Source organism: Salmo salar, chromosome 20 (genome assembly GCF_965601325.2).
Source record: "Salmo salar chromosome 20, fSalSal1, whole genome shotgun sequence".
Taxonomy (NCBI): Eukaryota; Metazoa; Chordata; class Actinopteri; order Salmoniformes; family Salmonidae; genus Salmo; species Salmo salar.
The window spans coordinates 57,840,320-57,863,748 of NC_138310.1; the positions used below are offsets into that span (position 1 = coordinate 57,840,320).

General features: G+C 39.8%; 1 pseudogene; it reads right to left on the reverse strand.

Annotated features, from left to right (window-relative positions):
- Nucleotides 1-10,446: 10,446 nt before the first annotated feature.
- Nucleotides 10,447-23,146, reverse strand: LOC106580949 (POU domain class 2-associating factor 1-like; annotated as a pseudogene).
- Nucleotides 23,147-23,429: the final 283 nt, after the last annotated feature.

The window sequence follows — 23,429 nt, forward strand, 5'->3', positions numbered from 1 at the left end:
TTGTCCACCCTAGATCAATCTGCACTTTCACCTGCTAAGACTCATGAGCCACCCGCAAAATGACAGAACACTGCTATTGAGCCTTTATTTTTAGTATAATTTATCTATTAACCATGCCAAATGTGTAGTATGGTTAGGCATTTTTTAACACTTTGGCATTTATGGGAAGCTAAGAGATTGTTTACTCTGTGGAAGTGTTGTTTGTATATAGAGCCTGTGTCATCATAGCCAAAACTTCATTCAAAATGTATGTGTTACAAATCATCCTAAACTACATTTATTGAGCTACACATACACCTTCGGAAGAGTTGAGCATGACATTTAAAACATAACTTAACTGTAACGTTATACCCTGGAGCTGGTCATTTGACAGTAATTGCCCTTGCAGTACCGGTAATTTCAAACAGCTGCAATAATTGATTACTAAATGTGGGAAAATAAGTTGCTAACCATTGTGTCTTAACAAAGTGATCGGTAAGTGGGATGTGATTGTGATGAATGAGTAATATTCCTCCTGGGGCACCATTGAAGGATTGAAAAGAAAAATAACTGTTTGCTACATTCGATCTTTATTAGTGAATCTCATTCCAACATGAGTGCATGGAATATGAATCCCTGAAGTACCACTTATCAAACAGCTATATTACTTCATAGAAAATAACTTGTGGTATTTGAGGATCAAACATACTCCAGTATGTGTACATATGTGTATATTTGAAAGTCACAGGCACTGATTCATACTCATTCACAGCATTTTCTTATTTGTCTTCGGGTTGGAATGTTTGCTGACTTGGCACAATGTCACTTCAAAGGATTGTGTTGATGTTTCCTATCAAGTCCTTACTTGTGTGTAAGGAAGGCGGGCCCGATAAAAGCATTTCACAAGGTTTGATATCGGTACAAGCTGTAAAATACGCTCCTTCTGTTTGAACCATAAGGCCTTTTATTACTGACCAACTAGAGGAACACATTCATTTATTGCTGTGATAACACCTTCACACCCATGCCTGGGGTAGGTGGCAGGTAGCTTTGCGGTTAAGAGTCCTGGAGCCGACTAGGTGAAAAATCTGTTGATGTACACATGAGCAAGGCACTTAACCCTAATTGCTCTGGATAAGAGTGTCTTCTGCTAAGTGATTAAAGTGTACAATGGGTAAGGAGAGATCCATTCCTGACAAAAAGAGAGACAGTATGTCTACAGATTTTATTTTAATATGTAGATTTCCTTTCTATAATTACATGTACCACATTTATAGACAGTTTTTTTTATTTCCAGTGTTTGCCAAAGCAATATTATTATGAATTTTATATTAGCAGTTCTGTTTTTGAAAACAGAAAAAAATTGTTAGCTACCTCTAAAAATTGAGGGTCAGTCTATCCTCACATAATACAATATGTGATTCAATACACATGGTGTGTTGTTTCTCAGCTCTTGGGTCTTTTTCCACATTTATCTGCAGGCCCAGTTGATCAGCAAACTGGCTCAATCTAGTTGTGACCATCTGCATGCAGGATTGTTAGGAAAAGAGCATGCAGAGCAATGTCCTCTGCAAATTCAAGATCCTCAAACACTGAGAAGGGAGTCCACTGGATGTGGCCCTCTAGGTCGGTCTTTTACGGTGTTCCTGATGAATCAGTCAGTAGCAACCATGAAAAGAATGGGTGAGAGAATGCATCCTTGGGGTACGCCACAGATGATCGAGAACCAGTCTTTTAGAGTTGTTAACAAGGATGGCAAATTCAATTTCCCTCTAGAGGCAGCTAACAAGTAATACGTTTGTGGGGGATGCCATGAGAGGACTTTCCAAATGCTGTTTCTGAGCACACTGTCGAAAGCATTTCTGAATTAGATCAAGTTGAGGTATAAAGCGGCTTTCCATTCCAGGCATTGTTGTATGATGTCACGTATAGTGAATGTGTGGTCCATGCAGCCACTCCCTTTTTTGTGAAAAAAAACAAGCCAGAGAGGAGTGTGACAATTCCTAAATGAACTCCCATATGTTTTCAAACAGGTCTATCAGTGCATTTCGATGCAATTTCAGGGGTCGTTCTTGACCATCTCAGCATGGATAGTGTCAATGCCTTGCCTTTTGACCAGTCCTTAGGGATTGACAAGTCATCATTGTAATTAAGAATGTACAAATATATATATAAAAAAGGGATGATTGTCCCTAGATGAATTCCTAGATGTTTTCAAACAGGGTCTGTTCCGAACAGTGTTTGTTCCTTTTGGGAAATGTGTGGGTTAGCAGGGCCATACATGTTTGTCCCAACAAATTGGCCTGACTAGCACGCCTGTGCTCTACCTTTCAGAAAGTGTGCCCTCTAGCACCAGGAAGCCAGAGCAGGGAGAGAAGAGAGGTGCTGCACCATACACGCCACAATGACACCTGCAATTCTAATTCTGTTTTGAGAGCTCCCCTACACTTTGGGGCTGCAAACTTCAAACTCTCTTACTATTGTTATTGCATTGTGTAAAAAAATCTCTATTTTCCTACACTGTTGTTTTTGTTCCAGAGCTACTACCCAGTTCTATTTAGTCCTTATAGACCTTTTAAGCTTCAGGCCAATAACGTGCTTGGTCTTGGGAAGAGAGTACCTGACCTCCAGAAAAAAAGGTGTCATAGTGCCACAAATCTTCACTACTTTGTCCAATGATTTTAATTTGACTTGTCCCTTCTCCTTCTCCTAAATCCCTGCTGATTTATTGTTGAGACATTTTTATTTTGGCCTGGTCCAAATTTCCAAATGTAATGTGTAATTTACTCCTGAGTTTTAGGGAATGCGGTGTGGAACTTTTTTGGTCCTGTTTTTTGGTCTTGGGTTTTTCTCATCTTAAGTCTGATCTTTGCAATGATGAGATGTTTTGTCGCTGTATGTGTTCCCTTGTATGTTCATGGGTTCAGTAGAGGTCTTTTCCATTTGCCATTAGACCTAATTACCCTCAGTTCATATAAGTCCCAGTTGAAATGTGTTTTTGCTCTTTGAAGACAAGGGATGTTTGAGGGCAACTTTTACATTCCCAGTGTTGCAAGAGGGCAAGTCTGAGCATGAACTCTGCTCATAGCTATTGTATTACCAATATACTGTGTTGATGTAGCATTTTTTTCACACAGACTTTCTCCCAGTAGATGAAAACTCAGATTGGTCTGAACCTGTCTGAATGCATCTCAAAGCAAAGGTTGATTGCTTGTGCATTTGTACCTCATGAATATAGAGTCAGGTCCATAATTATTGGCACCCTTGATAAAGCTGAGCAAAAAATACTGTATAAAATATATAATACACGTTCTTAGCTATATTGTATGCAAAAAAAATAGGGAAATGTTATTATTTTATACTAATACAATTGCTGAGAGAAAGAGATTTTGTTTAAAAAGTAATAAAAAAAACTAAAAAAGATACAGGTCAAAATGATTGGCTCCCGTGTTTTCAATACTCTAGCACCCTCCCCTTATGAGGATAAGGACACTAAACCTTTTTCTAAAATGTTTAATGAGATAGTAAAACTCAGAGTCTAAGGAGGGATCTTAGACTATTCCTCCAAACCAAATCTTTCCAGATCCTTCATATCCTTCATCTGCTCTTATGGACTGCCCTTTTCAATCCACAAGTTTTCCATGGGGTTCAAGTCCGGAGACTGAGATGGCCATTGGGAAAATGTTGATTTTGTGGTCAATTAACCATTTCATTGTGGATTTTGATTAGTGCTTGGGGTTATTGTCTTGCTGGAAGATCCACTTGTGGCCAAGTGTCAGCCTCCAAGCAAAGGGAACCAGGTTTTTGGCAAAGATTACCTGGTACTTTGTAAAGTTCATAATGCCGTTGACCTTAAAGGGGCAATGCGCAGTTGCATCATCCATTTTTGGACTTCTGAATTAATGAAATATTCGTATTGATTCTTGAAGAATATAACTTATACATGCCTTCTGAGCTTAGTTAAACCATCATACTATATCAGAACCCCAAATATAAGCTTGTTTCAATCCAGTGTTGATAAACAAAGTAAATGTGAACAAATAGCCTCAAAATATGGTTAAAACTATCATTTTTATGTAATGGATGGTCAGTCCTTACATCCATAGCTCTGTCTATGAATTTGAGAGTGGTTACATTTCTCCAGCCCTATTCCTAAGCTTTTTACCAAAACTGGGGTGAGGAGGTCGCTTTGTTATTGTCTCAACTGCTGATTGTCGCTTTAACAAAGGCCCCAGGACCAGTGGAAGCAAAATAGCTCCGTAACATCAAAGATCCACCAGCATATTTTACCATAGGTATGAGGTACTTTCTGCATATGCTTCTGTTTTTCAACTCCAAACCCACCACTGGTGTGCGTGACAAAAGGCTATATTTTCATGGCATCTGACCATTGCACTGGTTCAAGTTTGATAAACAGAATTGGCACTTGGATTGGAACCGGTGCTATGATCAGATGCCATAAAAAAGAGCTTTGTCCACGCACACCAATGGTGGGTTTGGCGTTGAAAAACAGAAGCATGTGAAGAAAACTACCCAAGGGGGAGGGTGCTAGAGTATTGAAAACAGGGGTGCCAATAATTTTCACGATTTTTTTGTATTATTTGTTCAACCATTCTCGTTCTCTGAGCAATTGTATTAATATAAAATAATAACAAAAATATACATAAATATGACCTCTTCAATCCAGGTCAAAGAAGTTGTAAATCAACAGACTTGTTGATGCAATTCACTTTTTTTTAGGCCCAAATAAGTTGCAGAATGCATCAATTACTTAAATTATGCACAACGCACCCTGCAAAATGTATGCTTTTACACCTGTATAAAATTGTAATTTATTACTCCACAACTATAAACTCATTTATTTCAAGCATATGAAATCCAATGCATAGAATTACATTGCTACACTGGAGACTTTGCATTATATAATTATTACTTCCAAGATCACTTGGGGGGAAAGAATTACTCCTGAAAAAGAGTGGTGAATGTAAGATAGCTTTCCTGCAGTCAATGACCAAAAGCTCCCTCTGGCCTCATGGGTGGAATGTTATTAATATGTGTTATAATTTTAATGAATAAAGATTATTTCCAAATATCCGGTGTTTCTATGTCAAACATTTCAAAATATATATATTTCAGTCTTCTGTGCTGTATATAAAGTGTAATATTGGAATGCAAACTCAAAATGTAATATATTTCAACTCTATATCTGACATGGTACAGTTGTCTTCTTTAAAAAAAATTAAGCCCATATGTATGGTTCTGTATTTATTTTCTTAGTCAACCTTGTGTTCTGTTTCTTTGTGTTCTTGAACGTAGCCCTGTCTTTCATTTTTGTTCATTGATTTCACCTGTGTTAGTTACTCACCTGGTCTCATCAGCTCCTTATTTAGTTCAGTTCATTCTGTTCGTGCCTTTGTGAGGTATTGTTCGTTTTGACTCTCCTTTTCCTAGCTCATTTGTGAGAACCAGTAATAGCCTTCAGTCCTAGTTTTGATTCACCTGTCTGTTTGCCTACCTGTGTATGACCATTGCCTGCCTGTGACCACGATTCCTGCCTTCTGTGAAGGTGAAATAAACACCTGCCACGATCTACGTGTGAATCTAGACCTTTTTCTCCCTGAGTATTCATTACACCATAAGCATGTGTGTGAGGTGTATACTTTTGTTTCAAAGTAGAGTTGTTTAAGACTACCAAGAATCACTCTGTGTGACCTTGATTTAGCCCACTGCAGTAAAAGTTTATTAAACAAAGTTTTACAGCAAGTTGAATGTTACAGTAAAACCACAAAATGTGACTCTGTAGGCTATGTACGATGGCCCTAAGGGGCAAACTAGCCTATAGAAGCATCTGGCATGTGCTGGAATACAAACGCTAACTGAAGGAGATGATGGATTTACCTGATATCAGGCCAATAGTAATCTCACCCATGGCACCTTTCATGGCAGAGATTGGATTTGGGTTTTCCCCCCCATCTCTCAAAGCTATGAGATAAGAAAAATACCTGTTTATGCATACAGTACCATTTACCAGAACCACAATTATATGGTCTAGCTTCTGAGTTCATAAAATTTACAGAAACGTTATTTTTATTTTTTTAACAGTGAATCACCATTGAGACCAAGATATATTTTACAAGGGAACCCTGCATATACACAAGTTATAAAATAAAATATAATGTAAAATAAAATACAATATAATATAAATATTCAAGAAAAACAATCACATTCCTCAGCAAGGAGGTACCGAAACAACATTTTGAACTGCCCGAGAGGCACCAGAACCTGCAGTTGTAGGGAACTCTGGTTGTTCAATATATGGGGTGAAAATAAACTAAAAGCAGATTTACCTAACTCTGAGGAGACCGAAGGGGTTTCCAGAATTTACCATCCCTGAGACCGGGTATGGTAACTCATACTCGCAAGGTTATTCATTATGTTCAGATTTTTTAAAGAGAGCATTATGTTCAGATTTTTTAAAGAGAGCTATATAGATTAAAAGAGAGCAATGGATCAACCTATGTGATTTCAAACGGGGCCAGCCTACTTTCTGGTAAAGAATTCAGTGGTGTGTACTGAACCTTTCACATGCAATAAAATGTAGTGCGCTTTGGTTAACTGCATCTAATGGTGCTAAAAAAAAGAGCATCTGAAATCACAACCATTAAAACATGGAGAGATCATCTGTCACATCAGCTAGAGACAAGCAAATGTACACTCTTAGAAAAATGTTGTTAACTGAAGCCATAAAGGGTTCTTTGATTTGTCCCAGTAGCAGAACCGTTTTTGGTTCCAGTTAGAACCTTTTCATTGAATGATTTTTCATCTGCAACTTACAGTAGTGAATGCATACATTTCATAATATTTCTATTTTTTCTATATTTTTTTTCTCATACTGGCCCCCACTGGGAATCAAACCCACAACCCTGGCGTTGCAAACACCATGCATTGCAAACACCATGCTCTACCAACTGAGCTACAGGGATACCTGTCATCGAAGAACCCCTTTGATTTAAAGTGCTACTCAAAACCAATATCACAGGAATTAAATGTGAAGGATTTCACACAATGCCTAACTAATCCTTGTCTCCTGAAACCTGTTAGATCATGGAGAGTGCCCACCCGAGCGCTGCCTTTCCGTGATGCTTCTTGGCAGCCATAGCACATGTCCCGCCCTCAGTCACAGGGCAGCTGTGCAGGCATGTTGGAGCATCTCCTTAGCCAGAATGAAGGTGCTGTATTCTTAAAAGGATACAGGAGATACACTGGCTGCGTTAGTTGAGAGCCATGATAAGAATCACATATTTCAGAGCTAATGACATACAGTGCATTTGGAAAGTACTCAGGTCCTTTGCCTTTTTCCACATTTCGTTAAGTTACAGCCTTATTATAAAATTGCTTAAATAAAAAAAAAATCCTCATCAATCTACATACAATACCCCATAACGACGAAGTGAAAACCGTTTTTTTGAATTTCTTTGCAGATTTATTAACAGTAAAAAACCGAAATACCTTATTTACATACAGTTGAAGTTGGAAATTTGCATACACTTAGGTTAGAAAAATTAAAACTTGTTTTTCAACCACTCCACAAATTTCTTGTTGACAAACTATAGTTTTGGCAAATCGGTTAGCACATCTACTTTGTGCATGACAAAAGTAATTTTTCCAACAATTATTTACAGACAGATTATTTAACTTATAATTCACTGTATCACAATTCCAGTGGGTCAGAAGTTTACATACACTAAATTGACTGTGCCTTTAAACAGCTTGGAAAATTTCAGAAAATGATGGCATGGCTTCTGATAGGCTAATAGGCTGATAGGCTAAGCTTCTGATAGGCTAATTGACATAATTTGAGTCAATTGGAGGTGTACCTGTGGATGTATTTCAAGGCCTACCTTCAAACTCAGTGCCTCTTTGCTTGACATCATGGGAAAATTCAAAAGAAATCATGCAAGACCTCAGAAAAAAATGTGTTGACCTCCACAAGTCTGGTTCATCCTTGGGAGCAATTTCCAAACGCCTGAAGGTACCACGTTCATCTATACAAACAATAGTATGCAAGTGTAAACACCATGGGACCACGCAGCCATCATACCGCTCAGGAAGGAGACGCATTCTGTCTCCTAGAGATGAATGTACTTTGGTGTGAAAAGTGCAAATCAATCCCAGAACAACAGCAAAGGACCTTGTGAAGATGCTGGAGGAAACAGGCACAAAAGTATATATATCCACAGTAAAACGAGTCCTATATCGACAAAACCTGAAAGGCCGCTCAGCAAGGAAGAAGCCACTGCTCCAAAACCGCCATAAAAAGCCAGATTATGGTTTACAACTGCACATGGGGACAAAGATCGTACTTTTTGGAGAAATGTCCTCTGGTCTGATGAAACAAAAATAGAACTGTTTGGCCATAATGACCATCATTATGTTTGGAGGAAAAAGAGGGATGCTTGCAAGCTGAAGAACACCATCCCAACCGTGAAGCACGGGGGTGGCAGCATCGTGTTGTGGGGGTGCTTTGCTGCAGGAGGGACTGGTGCACTTCACAAAATAGATGGCGTCATGAGGCAGGAAAATTATGTTTTTCAGTTTTTCACAATTTCTGACACTTAATCCGAGTAACAATGTTAGGTCTTAGGTCAATTAGGATCACCACTTTATTTTAAGAATGTGAAATGTCAGAATAATAGTAGAGAGAATGATTTATTTCAGCTTTTATTTTTTTCATCATATTCCCAGTGGGTCAGACGTTTACATACACTCAATTAGTATTTGGTAGCATTGCCTTTAAATTGTTTAACTTGGGTCAAACATTTTGGGTAGACTTCCACAAGCTTCCCACAATAAGTTGGGAGAATTTTGGCCCATTCCTCCTGACAGAGCTGGTGTAACTGTGTCAGGTTTGTAGGCCTCTTTGCTCGCACACACTTTTTCAGTTCTGCCTACACATTTTCTATAGGATTGAGGTCAGGGCTTTGTGATGCCCCCTCCAATACCTTGACTTTGTTGTCCTTAAGCTACTTTGCCACAACTTTGGAAGTAAGCTTGGGCTCATTGTCCATTTGGAAGACCCATGTGATTGTGGTCAGATGAGACCAAAATGGAGCTCTTTGGCATCAACTCAACTCGCCATGTTAGGAGGAGGAGGAATGCTGCCTATGACCCCAAGAACACCATCCCCACCGTCAAACATGGAGGTGGAAACATCATGCTTTGGGGGTGTTTTTCTGCTAAGGGGACAGGACAACTTCACCGCATCAAAGGGATGCAGTGAAGGGATGCACTCCCCATCCAACCTGACAGAGCTTGAGAGGATCTGCAGAGAAGAATGAGAGAAACTCCCCAAATACAGGTGTTTCAAGGTTGTAGCATCATATCCAAGAAGATTCGAGGCTGTAATCCCTGTCAAAGGTGCTTCAAAAAAGTATTGAGTAAAGGTTCTGAACACTTATGTATAAATGTGAATTATTTTTTGCAAAACGTTCAAAAAATCTGTGTTATTGTGTGTAGATTGATGAGGGAAAAAAACAATTTAATCAATTTTAGAATAAGACTGTAACGTAACTAAATGTGGAAAATATCAAGAGGTCTGAATACTTTCCGAATGCACTGTATCATCTCAACATAGCTGTCATCTTTCTTCTTAAGTACTATCAAGCAATGCAAACACAAACAGAAAGAGGCTACAAGGTAGGTCAGGACCTTCATCCTAAGGGCGTTAATACATGTTATAACAGGAATAAAAGGTTGAGGGCCTGTTGGAGGACGTTGTCATTGGTGATAGATTTTCAAGATGTGCAAAATAATTGGTTTCTTTGAGAGATAAGACTGATTGTGGTTCCCTTGATGATTTATTTGGAGTTTAAAACACTTTTATTATGCCACACTGTTAGCTGTGTTTCATTTCATACTTAATTTTGATAAGATAAAGATAGCATTTTCTGTTTTATCCTCAACTGAAAATCATTTTCTGTAATAGTTGTGTTTAGCACATATCGTATGAGGACTTAGAACTGTCTGTTCTGTCCACTCTGAGACTTATTATAATCCTATTAAAGTCTTAAATTGAGTAATGGCATTAAAATGAATTTATAAGTTAACTTTCATTAAAAACATACAGAAAGAGTAGAGGTTTGACAATTATTTACATAATATGTTTGACATAATACATTTTGAAGCCTCACACAGTCTTCAGGATCTCTAAATACTGTAATGTAACATACTGTAACGTAACATTTCTTCAAGCGCAAACCAATAAACTGAAAGAACACAAGAGCACAGTCTTGCTGGACTTCAGACCTGTAGTAGTTGGTTTTCTTCAGGTGGGTGTGGCAGGTGTGCTTCAGAACCCCTTCTCTGATGGTTTCCCCCAGGGTGGGGGGGGGGGGGGGTCGACATAAAAACCCTACAGGGGAGCCACAGATGGGACAGCCAGATAAACAGCGAACCATGGCCTTTCCCACTCCTGGACCATAGTTAACTGACAGCCATAACTTCCCACTTCTGATTTCAAAAGATAACAACAAGAGAATGCAAGGCTACAGGAAGCAAGATGAGGTTTTCATGTTCTATATCAAATACTCTTCAAAGCAGACCCTGGATAAATATCAATATGGGTTAATTTAACAATTGAATGACGTCTCAGAGTAATTACTTTTAAAACAACTGTATTCGATTATGGCTGTCAGAAAGGAGGTATTTCTTTCATAACAAATAAACATCTTACAAGTAATTTAAATAAAAATACATTTAAACTTCTAGCATGATTCGGGACAAATCATTCAAGGCCTGTCTTTCAGTTACAGCATCTATAATACATGACAGCAGTTACCTTTCAGCAAAACACTTGTTTAGTAAATAACAGAACTAGTCAAACTACAAAACTGTTACTTTTACGTCATAAAAAAAGCAATTCACAGTACTTCAATGTACATTACAACATAAAGGAAAGAATAACTACAAACACTATGTATATTAACCTGAATTCTGAGCAATAGAAATACAGGGGTTACCGACATAATATATTCATTTATAACCCATAGATAAAACATTCATAAGCATTCTGTAAACATTTCAATAATGCTTATGACTGGCTGCAACACCGATATATCTTAGACACTGGGGATGAAGATTGCGGAACTGTTCACGTATGTGTATTTGTCATCCTGATCCTGGTCCTCCAGAAGCTTCTCCAGAGGGTTGGGTTCTTCAGCCCCAGCAGGGCTCTGCTCCAGGGGCTGGGGGTCCTGCTGGGGCATGGTGGGGGTCACTGTCATGGACATGGGAAGCAGCTAAGACCCAGCCAGAGTGGCAGGGTGAGAGGCAAACTGCACGCCCGATGTAAGGATGGTGGTTAGCGGTTGGGTCCACGGGATATAAGTCAGCACTGAGTCCTGGAGGTCCACTTGTGGTAGGACTGTGGACGTAGATGCTAGGGTCTGCACTGACAACAGTGGATGTGTTTGTAGTCAAAACCCAGCTGTGTTACAACTATTTTCTACAGGTGAAGGTGTATATTATTATGCTCTGTGGATGTGATGAAATGTTTACAGAGTTTACGCTTTAAACCTCTTAAAGATCGTACCCTTTTTTTAAAAATTTCACCTGAAATGACATACCCAAATCGAACTGCCTGTAGCTCAGGACCTGAAGCAAGGATATGCATATTCTTGATACCATTTGAAAGGAAACACTTTGAAGATTGTGTAAACAGATTCCAGCAGTGTGTGTGCAACGTTTCAGACTGATCAAGTGAAGAATTACATTACTGCACAATATTTTGTATCAAGTCTGCCAAGAGGTTGCCCAAATGTGCCTAATTGGTCAATTTATACATTTTCATTTAACATGTAAGTGTAACGCCCTGGCCATAGAGAGGGGTTTTTGTTCTTTATTTTGGTTAGACCAGGGTGTTACATTGGGTGGGCGTTCTATGTTCATTTTTCTATGTTTTTGTATTTCTTTGTTTTGGGCCATGTGTGGCTCCCAATCAGGCACAGCTGTAGTTCGTTGTTGCTGATTGGGAGTCACACATAAGGAGCCTGTTTTGCCTTTGGGTTTTGTGGGGGATTGTTTCTGTTACGTATTGCACCTGACAGGACTGTTTTGGCTGTCGGTTTTCTTGTATCGTGTTCTTACGTTAATTAAATAACTATGATGAACACTAACTCCGCTGCGCCTTGGTCTACTCTCGCTCCCGACAGTCGTTACAGTAAGTTTACACACTCTCAGGAATGTCATACATGATGGATCATTAGCTTCTACACTAACTTCCACACATCTAAACTCAGCAAAAAAAGAAACGTCCCTTTTTCAGGACCCTGTCTTTCAAAGATAATTCGTAAAATCCAAGTAACTTCACAGATCTTCATTGTAAAGGGTTTAAACACTGTTTCCCATGCTTGTTCAATGAACCATAAACAATTAATGAACATGTCTCTGATCCACCTCTACGCAGACGACACCATTCTGTATACTTCTGGCCCTTCTTTGGACACTGTGTTAACAACCCTCCAGACGAGCTTCAATGCCATACAACTCTCCTTCCGTGGCCTCCAACTGCTCCTAAATACAAGTAAAACTAAATGCATGCTCTTCAACCGATCGCTGCCTGCACCTGCCCGCCTGTCCTGCATCACTACTCTGGACGGTTCTGACTTAGAATATGTGGACAACTACAAATACCTAGGTGTCTGGATAGACTGTAAACTCTCCTTCCAGACTCACATCAAACATCTCCAATCCAAAGTTAAATCAAGAATTGGCTTCCTATTTTGCAACAAAGCATCCTTCACTCATGCTGCCAAACATACCCTCGTAAAACTGACCATCCTACCGATCCTCGACTTTGGCGATGTCATTTACAAAATAGCCTCCAATACCCTACTCAACAAACTGGATGCAGTCTATCACAGTGCCATCCGTTTTGTCACCAAAGCCCCATATACTACCCACCACTGCGACCTGTACGCTCTCGTTGGCTGGCCTTCGCTTCATAATCGTCGCCAAACCCACTGGCTCCAGGTCATCTACAAGACCCTGCTAGGTAAAGTCCCCCCTTATCTCCGCTCACTGGTCACCATAGCAGCACCCACCTGTAGCACGCGCTCCAGCAGGTATATCTCTCTGGTTACCCCCAAAGCCAATTCCTCCTTTGGCCGTCTCTCTTTCCAGTTCTCTACTGCCAATGACTGGAACGAATTACAAAAATCTCTGAAACTGGAAACACTTATCTCCCTCACTAGCTTTAAGCACCAGCTGTCAGATCAGCTCACAGATCACTGCACCTGTACATAGCCCATCTATAATTTAGCCCAAACAACTACCGCTTCCCCTACTGTATTTATTTATTTTATTTTGCTCCTTTGCACCCCATTAACTCTTTTTCTACTTTGCACTTTCTTCTACAAATCTACCATTCCAGTGTTTTACTTGCTATATTGTATTTACTTTGCCACCATGGACTTTTTTTTGCCTTTACCTCCCTTATCTCACCTCATTTGCTCACATTGTATATAGACTTATTTTTCTACTGTATTATTGACTGTATATTTGTTTTACTCCATGTGAAACTCTGTGGTTGTCGAACTGCTTTGCTTTATCTTGGCCAGGTCGCAATTGTAAATGAGAACTTGTTCTCAACTTGCCTACCTGGTTAAATAAATGAAAAATGCACCTGTGGAACGGTCGTTAAGACACTAATTCAGTTGGCATCAATATTTGTTGCTCTTTCACTGACCCCAAAGTTGGTAAAATGTAGGTGAGCATGAAGGATGGGCCCACCATGTACATGTCAGTGGTGAGGGGCAGGGTGGTGGTGGTGGGGTCATGTTGTTGGAGGTACTCTGGTTTGGACCAATGGTTCATGGGCTAGAGAGCAGTAGCTGCAGTCTGGGCTATCCAACCTGCACAGAGGCCGACGTCATTGACTGTGGAGGAGTCATCGGATAGGCTACTAGCCACTTCAAACCTGGAAGTCTCTATGGATATACCATACTGGGTTAGCACTAGTTACAATAGTAACGTAAAGTTTTAACTTATCCAAATAAATGATGGGAATATATACTCCAATTCACTTACCAAGATGTGCATATGAAGGCAAGTTGTTGTTTGTGATCCCAACCTGTGAAAAATATGTACTGAGAAATCTACCTGAAGGGAATCTAAATTCACTCAAAGTATTTATTATTTAAGCTGAGTTACAATGGTATTTGAGCTTTAAAGCTCAGGAGTTTACATTCAAATGCTGTATGTGCATTATCAATGGTGAACCCCACGTGGTGAGTGATTTTAATCCTTTTAAATGCCAACATAATTTCAACAGTAGCTACAAATCCACTGGTTTATATAGGCATGTTCCCTGTGTGTAGAACAATGTATTACAGTTTTTTCCAACTGCTTACACACGTTTTCAAAACTGTCTCCTTTTTTCAAAACTCTACACACAATTCCCAAAACTGCACACACAAAATGCAAAATGCCTCACATCTCCTTCAAAATGTAACACTGCATTCAAAATGCCATAAACACATGTCAGAATGAAGCATTTGCATCAAATGGCAAACACTGCTTTCATAATAGTACATTTTTGGATATACCATGTAAACACTTGTTCTAAAGCAATTTGGTCTTTCATAGGCTTATATCTACATTTCAATACAATGTTCTACAGTGAAAGTAATCTGCTGAGAGGGGTAACAAGTACACTGTGAACACCAATGCAATGTAGGAACATCAAATATTTATTAGGCCAAACATTACTGTTGTATACAGTAGCATACAACAAAACCATAAACATATTTAAACCAAAAGTATATTCTTTAGAATACAGTAAAGAACACAATTGTGTGTGTGGGGTCCCAGGGGGGGGGGGGGAGTCACCAGTGCTAAGCTACGCTTCATCTCTTCTCCGGGCTGGGTCTGGCCACAATACTTCGTCCACATCACAAGATACATTTTCTCTAGCATGGCGTATCCAACCTTGGACAGAGGCAGCCTCTATGTCCCCACATGTGTCCTCCATTGCCTGGAGAAGCGGCATGCGGGCATAGTGTTGGCGATCATACACTTTCCAGCGCCGGGCTGAGAAGAATTCCTCTATGGGATTTAGAAAAGGTGAATATGGGGGTAGGTACAAAACTACAAATTGTGGATGGGTGGCAAACCAGTTTTGGACCAGAACAGCCTGGTGAAAACTAACATTGTCCCAGAAAAGTGAGCATATGGCCGGTGTTGTACGGACCCAGTGTGGCATTGTGATGGAGGACCCCGTTTTGAGTGATGGCAGCACACATAGTTATATTACCCCCACGCTGTCCAGGGACATTGGTAATTGCCCTCTGTCCTATTACATTTCTTCCGCAGTGCCTGGTTTGGGTGAGGTTGACTCTCAGTCCAGCCTCTCTCATGGTCAAACCGTGGTTGATCATATGATCAACAAGTGTTGCCCTAATCTCATCAGAGATGGCTCTCCTTCCTTCTCTTCTTTGCCCTCGTCCTCTTCTTCCTCTTCCTCCTACTCTTCCTCTTCCAACTATTCGTCTTTGAATTTGTCCTCGTTGTTGTCCCCTGCCTCTCCCTCCTATTCCTCTTGCTCTCTGTCCATTGTTGGCATCCATTGTTCAAAACAGGTAATCTGACCTTTGACCTATTTATAGGCCTATACTACAGTAAAGCAGTGATTGGTTAGTGATCAGTTAAGCAATTAGTGTTTGCACATGTGAGGAGTATGTGTGTGACCTGGTGAATAAGTGTAGCATTTTGATTGGTTGTGTTTGGAAAAGGAAAGCAAGTCACTTCCTGTTAGATTTTTGAGTTTTAGGTAGAGAATTGTGTGTAGTGTTTTGAAAAAAGTGTTTTATGCAATTGACAACTGAGTCAAAGGCTGAGAAATAGCTTATGGTTTTGGATATTTGGTGTGAGGTTTTGCACTTTGAGTGAGAGGTTTCAAAAATCGTGTGACATGAAAAGATTTTGTGTGTAAGCAGTTGGAAAAAACTGTAATAGGTTGAGAGGTTGGTAAGAGGGCTCGTTGGCATGGCTGAGCTGAGCTGATTTGCATAGGCCCTGTGCCCAGCCTTGCAGCCAGGTAGTAACTGTCATGGAAAAACACCTGCATTATATAAGGAGAAAATCCCCCTTTTCTACCTTGCTGTAGGAATCTGATCTGATCTTCTCCAGGCTCCTTTCAGTTGACGTTCTGCATGTCCAGCCAAACGAAAGGCCATCTCTCCCATTTTTTAGGGCATGTTGTAAAGATAAGAAGAAATTCTGAAGATTCTGTTTTGACGCTTCAGGTTGACAGGTTGACACTTATCTAAAATGTTTCCAATTGCATTCCTGTGGCTCGGCCTCTGTTCTCTTTTGTCTCCTGCTCTGTCTTGTTCAATCCTCTATTATAGAATGACAGGCTCAAAAGCGTTGTAATTTTGAAATCCGTAAAGTGAGTGTGGAAAACGTGAAACAATTATTACTATCTATCAACAATGACAAGCCACCGGGGTCTGACAACTTGGATGGAAAATGACTTAGGTTAATAGCGGATTATATTGCCACTCCTATTTGCCATATCTTCAATTTAAGCCTACTAGAAAGTGTGTGCCCTCAGGCATGGAGGGAAGCAAAAATCATTCCGCTACCTAAGAATAGTAAAAAAAAAAAAACTTTACTACCTCAAATAGCCGACCAATCATCCTGTTACAAACCCTTAGTAAACTTTTGGAAAAAACGATGTTTGGCTAGATACAACGCTACTTTACAGTAAACAAATTGACAACAGACTTTCAGCACGCTTATAGGGAAGGAAATTTAACAAGCACAGCACTTACACAAATGACCGATGATTCGCTGAGAGTAACTGATGAAAAAAAGATTGTGGGGTCTGTCTTGTTAGACTTCAGTGCGGTTTTTGACATAATCGATCATAGTCTGCTGCTGGAAGAACGTATGTGTTATGGCTTTACACACCCAGCTATATTGTGGATAAAGAGTTACCTGTCCAACAGAACACAGAGGGTGTTCTTTAATGGAAGCCTCTCCAACGTATTCCAGGTAGAATCAGGAATTCCCCAGGGAAGCTGTCTAGGACCCTTACTTTTTTAAACTTTACTAACGACATGCCACTCAGTAAAGCCAGTGTGTCTTTGTATGCGGATGACTCAACAGTATACACATCAGCTACTACAGCTAGTGAAATGACAGCAACACTTAACAAAGAGCTGCAGTTAGTTTCAAAACGGGTGGCAAGGAATAAATTAGTCCTAAATATAAAAAAAACTTAAAGCATTGTATTGGGGACAAATCCTTCACTAAACCCTAAACCTCAACTAAATCTTGTGATGAATAATGTGGAAATTGAGCAAGTTGAGGTGACTAAACAGCTTGGAATAAACCTAGATTGTAAATTGTCATGGTCATAACATTGATACAACAGTAGCTAAGACGGGGAGAAGTCTGTCCATAATAAAGCGTTGCTCTGCCTTCTTAACAGCACTATCAACAAGGCAGGTCCTGCAGGCCCTAGTTTGGTCGTACCTGGACAAGATGGCACCGATAGAGATGGCAGCTTCACTTCTAGTCCTTAGGAAACTGTGCAGTATTTAGTTTTTTTATGTATTATTTATTACATTGTTAGCCCAGAACACCTTAAGTGTTATTACATACAACCGGGAAGAAGTATTGGATATCAGAGAGACGTCAACTTACCAGCACAACCAGCGCTACGACCAGGAATACGACATTCCCAAAGCGGATCCTTTGCCTGCACCTCCCAGTGCATTTGAACTGATTTTGCTTTCCAAAGAGACATCCGGGATTGTAACATACTCTGTTTCATGGAAACATGGCTAGCTGGGGATATGCTGTCAGAGTCCATGTTATGTTATGTTTCCCCCTCCACTCTAGGGGGCACTGTCTTGGCATTGTGGAGATAAAGTCCTTGTTTCCTCGTCAGCAACTCTTTGACTGGGTCTCAGACTCACACCCCTTGGTATGGCTTTTTCATCAGGCAGCCCTGAGGACGGAGCTATAGAGCCGATTACAGAAAGGAGAAACTGGCAGTTAGCTTATATTGGTGTGTCATCAGGGCAGCAAAGGGTTGAGTCTGCAACTACAGACCTGTAGTTAGCTGCCCTGGTACTACGGGTGCAAATTAGCTTTTAGCTAACACCGGCACATTTACATGGATGGTGCGTTACTGTAATATTGATGTTGATTAATGTGCATTGTCCCCTATAAATAAAACATAAAATATTATTAATTGATTGCTCTTTAAAAATGCAATATTAAGGTTCAATATTTTATTGCTTGCTTCATGGGTGTGGTGGGGAGGTGTGCCCCTTTCTGTCCTGAGGTAATTTCAAGACAGTATTTTTGTCCATTTAGGAGACAGCTTTTGACTCAAGAGCACCCCTAGAAACAAACATTATGTAAAAACTCTTTAATAAGAGGTGTCATAGATGTGATTTGCTCCACTGATAGTGGTTCTGATTGGGTAAGTGAACAGGAAGGAACATAATAGAAACAAAAGTTGAAACTCAAGCTCAAGTGTGCTACACCCAGAAAACCGTATGTCTGTTGGCACTAAGACAGACCGAAACGCATGCTACCTCAGACATTCTACATGTATTAGCTTGAAATTAGTGTGGTGGCCTCTTTAAGTAGGCCAAGTTGGAATTTGAAACGCACTTCTATTATGAAACAAATATTTTCAACAACATGAGAACAGCACATACTCACTTGCTATATAAACTGTAATCTTTTTACAAACAATTTACTTGTCAATTAGATAGACTAGAATAGGCTATAGAGAATTTAATGTTGAGACATTGTAAATAGAGGGAGGCATTTTCCCATAGGCATGTCATTAATGACAACCTATTCAGAATTTGATTGATGGACTAAGCGTGAATGAAAAATACTTATGAGTCATAAATTGTGAGCAGGTCTGTTGTCATTGTTGAAAAGGATATTTTGGAAGTTTAAATGTTACCAGTTCACATCTATTCCCTTCATCAACTCCCACTTAATGAATTTGTTTTTAATGAATACTCTTCTCTTAATGATATGAACCAGTAGATATTTAATTCACATTTATGATAACTTTGACTCACTATCAGACACACTCCCTGATCTTTCTCAGTGACATAATTAATCAAAGGTTCAAAAGTTAGACATCACTCAACTAAGGCAAGGCATCTGCAGATGAAAAATCATGGTCTTTAGGCTCAGGAAATTGGTCCATAAAAATGTAACTTATTTAATACAAATTTGGTTGACACCGGAAAGGAATATCATACCTTGCCTTTGACTTATACATTTCCCCAGGTTTGAATATATTTTTTACACTGTGCCTTTAAAAATCACCGTCACATACAATAAGACACTGTTTGTCTGTGCACGTGTGTGACCAAGGTGTGTGAAACCGTGGGAACCCTTTTCCTGTTTTCAAGTGTCTAGAGACTGATGATGATCTATAATGCAGAGAGGAAGGCCCTATGGTTTCAGATCTGGCTGTATACTGTAAGCACTTGGCCTGTGTTGTTAGCTGGATCGAGTCCTGCCACTTTCCTCTCCAAATCTAAATCAAAACATTATTGATTTACCCCCCAGCACAGTAAATTACACTGACTCCAGGAGCAGTCAGCTGATTTAACTTTTTAACCAAATAACAATTTTAAATTACATTCACATTATCATTCAACTCTATAAGGCCCAATTACTAGCAGACAATACTGTAATACCAATTACCACCCCCCCCCCACCCCCCCCCTACCCCTGCCGCATTCCTACATATCACTCAATGAGCCCATCAACCCTGCACTAAATGTCCTCCTATATCTACCAAGGGGCGGCAGGTAGCAGTGTGGTTAGAGCGTTGGCCCAGTAATCAAAAGGTTGCTGGATCTAATTCCTGAGCTGACAAGGGAAAAATCTGTCAGGCATTTAAACCACTGTTCCCCGGGAGGCTGTCATTGTAAATAAGAATTTGTTCTTAACTGACTTGCCTAGTTAAATTATATATTTTTTACACTTAACTTACTGTGGTGCAAAAGACTCTAACACATCCCATTGTAGTAGATAATTCTGAATGTGTTGTTTCACCTGGAGTAGGATCAATGAGTAACTTCATATTACTGAATTGTTGATTATTTTCCACATTAATTACAGTATGGAGTTATTGTTTCATCCAAACAGTGAAACTATACTAAATAACCAGCTAATTAACTTACAGTAAAACCTTAGGCAAGTCAAATGATAAGCATAAACTTAAAAAGTGAACTATCACTTCAATTACACTAAGTGTGTCTGTACTGTAGTCAAACAGCCCTCATGCAGCCCCCGAGAAAGCTGTGGGCTCTGACAAGCAGTAACCACATGTATAGCATGCTTGTCAGTGGGAAAGGAAGCTACGGCATGCAGCATTACTCAGTGGTCAAACCGTTAGAACCAACCAACAGAAGGTTAAGCATTAAAGCTGTGAAACAGAATACAGTGCATTCGTAAAATTATTCTAAAATTGATACAATTATGTTTTTCACTCATCAATCTACACACAATAGCCCATAATGACAATGCGAAAACAGGTTTTTAGAAGTTTTTGCAGTGTATTAAAAAAAAGAAAACAGAAATACCTTCTTTTCATAAGTATTCAGACCCTTTGCTATGAGACTAAATTGAGCTCAGGTGCATCCTGTTTCCATTGATCATCCTTGAATTGTTTCTACATCTTGATTGGAGTCCACCTGTGGTAAATTCAATTGATTGGACATGATTTGGAAAGGTACACACCTGTCTATATAAGGTCCCACAGTTGACATTGCACGTCAGATCAAAAACCAAGCCATGAGGTCGAAGGAATTGTCCGTAGAACTCAGAGACAGGATTGTGTGATCTAGGGAAGGGTACAAAAAAAAAATCTGAATCATTGAAGGTCCCCGAGAACACAGTGGCCTCCATCATTATTAAATAGAAGAAGTTTGGAACCACCTAGAGCTGGCCGCCTGGCCAAACTGAGCAATCAGGGGAGAAGGGTCGGGGAGGTGACCAAGAACCCGAGTTCCTCTGTGGAGATGGGAAAACCTTCCAGAAGGACAACCATCTCTGCAGCACTCCACCAATCAGGCCTTTACTGTAGCAACTCTGCAGTAAAAGGCACATGACAGCCCGTTTGGAGTTAGCCAAAAGGGACCTAAAGGACTCTCAGTCCATGAGAAACAAGATTCTCTGGTCTGATGAAACAAGATTGAACTCTTTGGCCTGAATGCCAAGTGCCATGTCTGGAGGAAACCTAGCACCATCTCTATGGTGAAGCATGGTGGTGGCAGGGACTAGGAGACTAGTCAGGATCGGGGGAAAGATGAATGGAGCAAAGTACAGAGAGACCCTTGATGAAAACCTGCTCCAGAGGAGTGGCTTCGGGACAAGTCTTTGAATGTCCTTGAGTGGCCCAGCCAGAGCCCAGACTTGTACCTGATTGAAAATCTCTGGGGAGAAACTGAAAATAGCTGTGCAGGAACGCTCCCCATCAAACCTGACAGAGCTTGAGAGAATCTGCAGAGAAGAATGGGAGAAACTCCCCAAATACAGGTGTGCCAAACTTGTAGTGTCATACCCATGAAGACTCGAGAATGTAATCCCTGCCAATAGTTTTTTTTAATATACATTTGTAAAAACGTCTAAAAAACTGTTTTTGCTTTGACAGTATTGGTGGACTGTGTGTAGATTAATGAGGGAAAAAACGATTTAATCCGTTTTAGAATAAGGCTGTAACGAAACAAAATGTTGAAAAAGTCAAGGGGTCTGAATACTTTCCGAATGCACTGTAAAATGCTGCGTTTGATACGTTTGGAGGACCTTCATTCTTTTTTTCAATAATGCATTATAATATTGCACTACCTATTGGTGAATATAAATTCTCAATGTAACTGGAGCAACCAGAAACTGTACAAATGGAAATTAGATTGTGTGAGTGTGTGAGGGGGTGTCCACATTTAATATGAAAAAGAGCAGTTGTAATTATATATTTAATTGATATGAAATACAGCGATCTAAGAGAACATAAAAAACTTCATGAATGCAGTCCTATTCCTCATAAACACAAACACTCAAACGCATGCACGCACGCCAAACGCACTCAGACACGCATGCACACACACAATTCTGAGCTGTACAAAAGAGGAAGCAACGCAGCTGGGATGTGTTTTACAGTGGTGTGGCACTTGTGCCGTTTGGATATCAAGATTGTAGGCAACATGAAGACCAACCTCCAAATGATTGCCTTCCTGTTTCCAAAGGGGCTTCAACATAACACTTTCTCCAGTGATTCTGACAACATTGATTTTAGCACTTTTACCACACGTCAATATGCTGAAGTAGACAGTTACTCTAGTTAAAATTGTGGATCTCAAATTAGGATTTAAGTTTGAAGTGCTACTTAAACACCATCCCTGTCTCTCATTAAATAATGTAAAAATCCTTCTGTTCCTTTTATACTGGCCGAAGTATTACATCTCCTAACGTATTGCTGCTTTATAAAGACTTTCTTAGTCGAAAACCACTGTAAATCATCTTAACCATGACACTAGAGTGCAAAACGGTGAGGAAGCTTGGAGAAAACTATCCATCAAGACTGACCTGAAACATGTCGCCACACGACCTGAACAGTTGACTCAGCAACTAAGCAGAAAATCCTTTTTTCTGTAGGGCATGTTGTATCAATTATGACCCTCAACCTCTGACCCCAACTTTTGACCCTCAATGACAATGTGCAAAATGCTCATTCTCATGCCATAGTTCTCAGTGCTGTTATCTTGTAGTAATCATATGGACTTGTTCAACACTGTGCACATTTCCACAGCGCCCACATTCAGTACGTACTGTATGATGGCTGGTCAGTTGGAGGAGGTAGGCTAATTGACACTGAGTCACTTGCTATTACTTTCCATGCAATAGTATGTTAGCATGCTGTAGTAAAAAAAAATGAAATTATTCTGTTAGGCAACATTTGATAAATTGATAAAAAGTACAATATCATGTTTTGGAATATAGCACAACGTTTGGTCAGATAAATTCATTCATTCATGAGTTGATGTGTCAACATTTCTAATTTCAATTTCGATTCGATTTTTGAAAGGATCATGTACTTACATTTCTCCCAGGGCATGCTCTACGCCTGTCAGATATCTCAAGCTCTGAGTCATTTGCTGAATTACTTGACTTTTCTTAATAGGATCTGAGTTTGAAACAGGACCATAGTGAGTGATGGACTTCAGTGACTTGCTTTATAACAGCCGCAACAAAACCTCAAGTGATGTCACATCTCTTCCATCCACAGGTTTCCCTGAGTGGTCCCAGTGTCACCAACGCTCCACTGACATTGACTGAGAGCTTGATTACTACACTCTTTTACACTCTAAACATGTCAGTGTTCACCAAGATCCATTAGA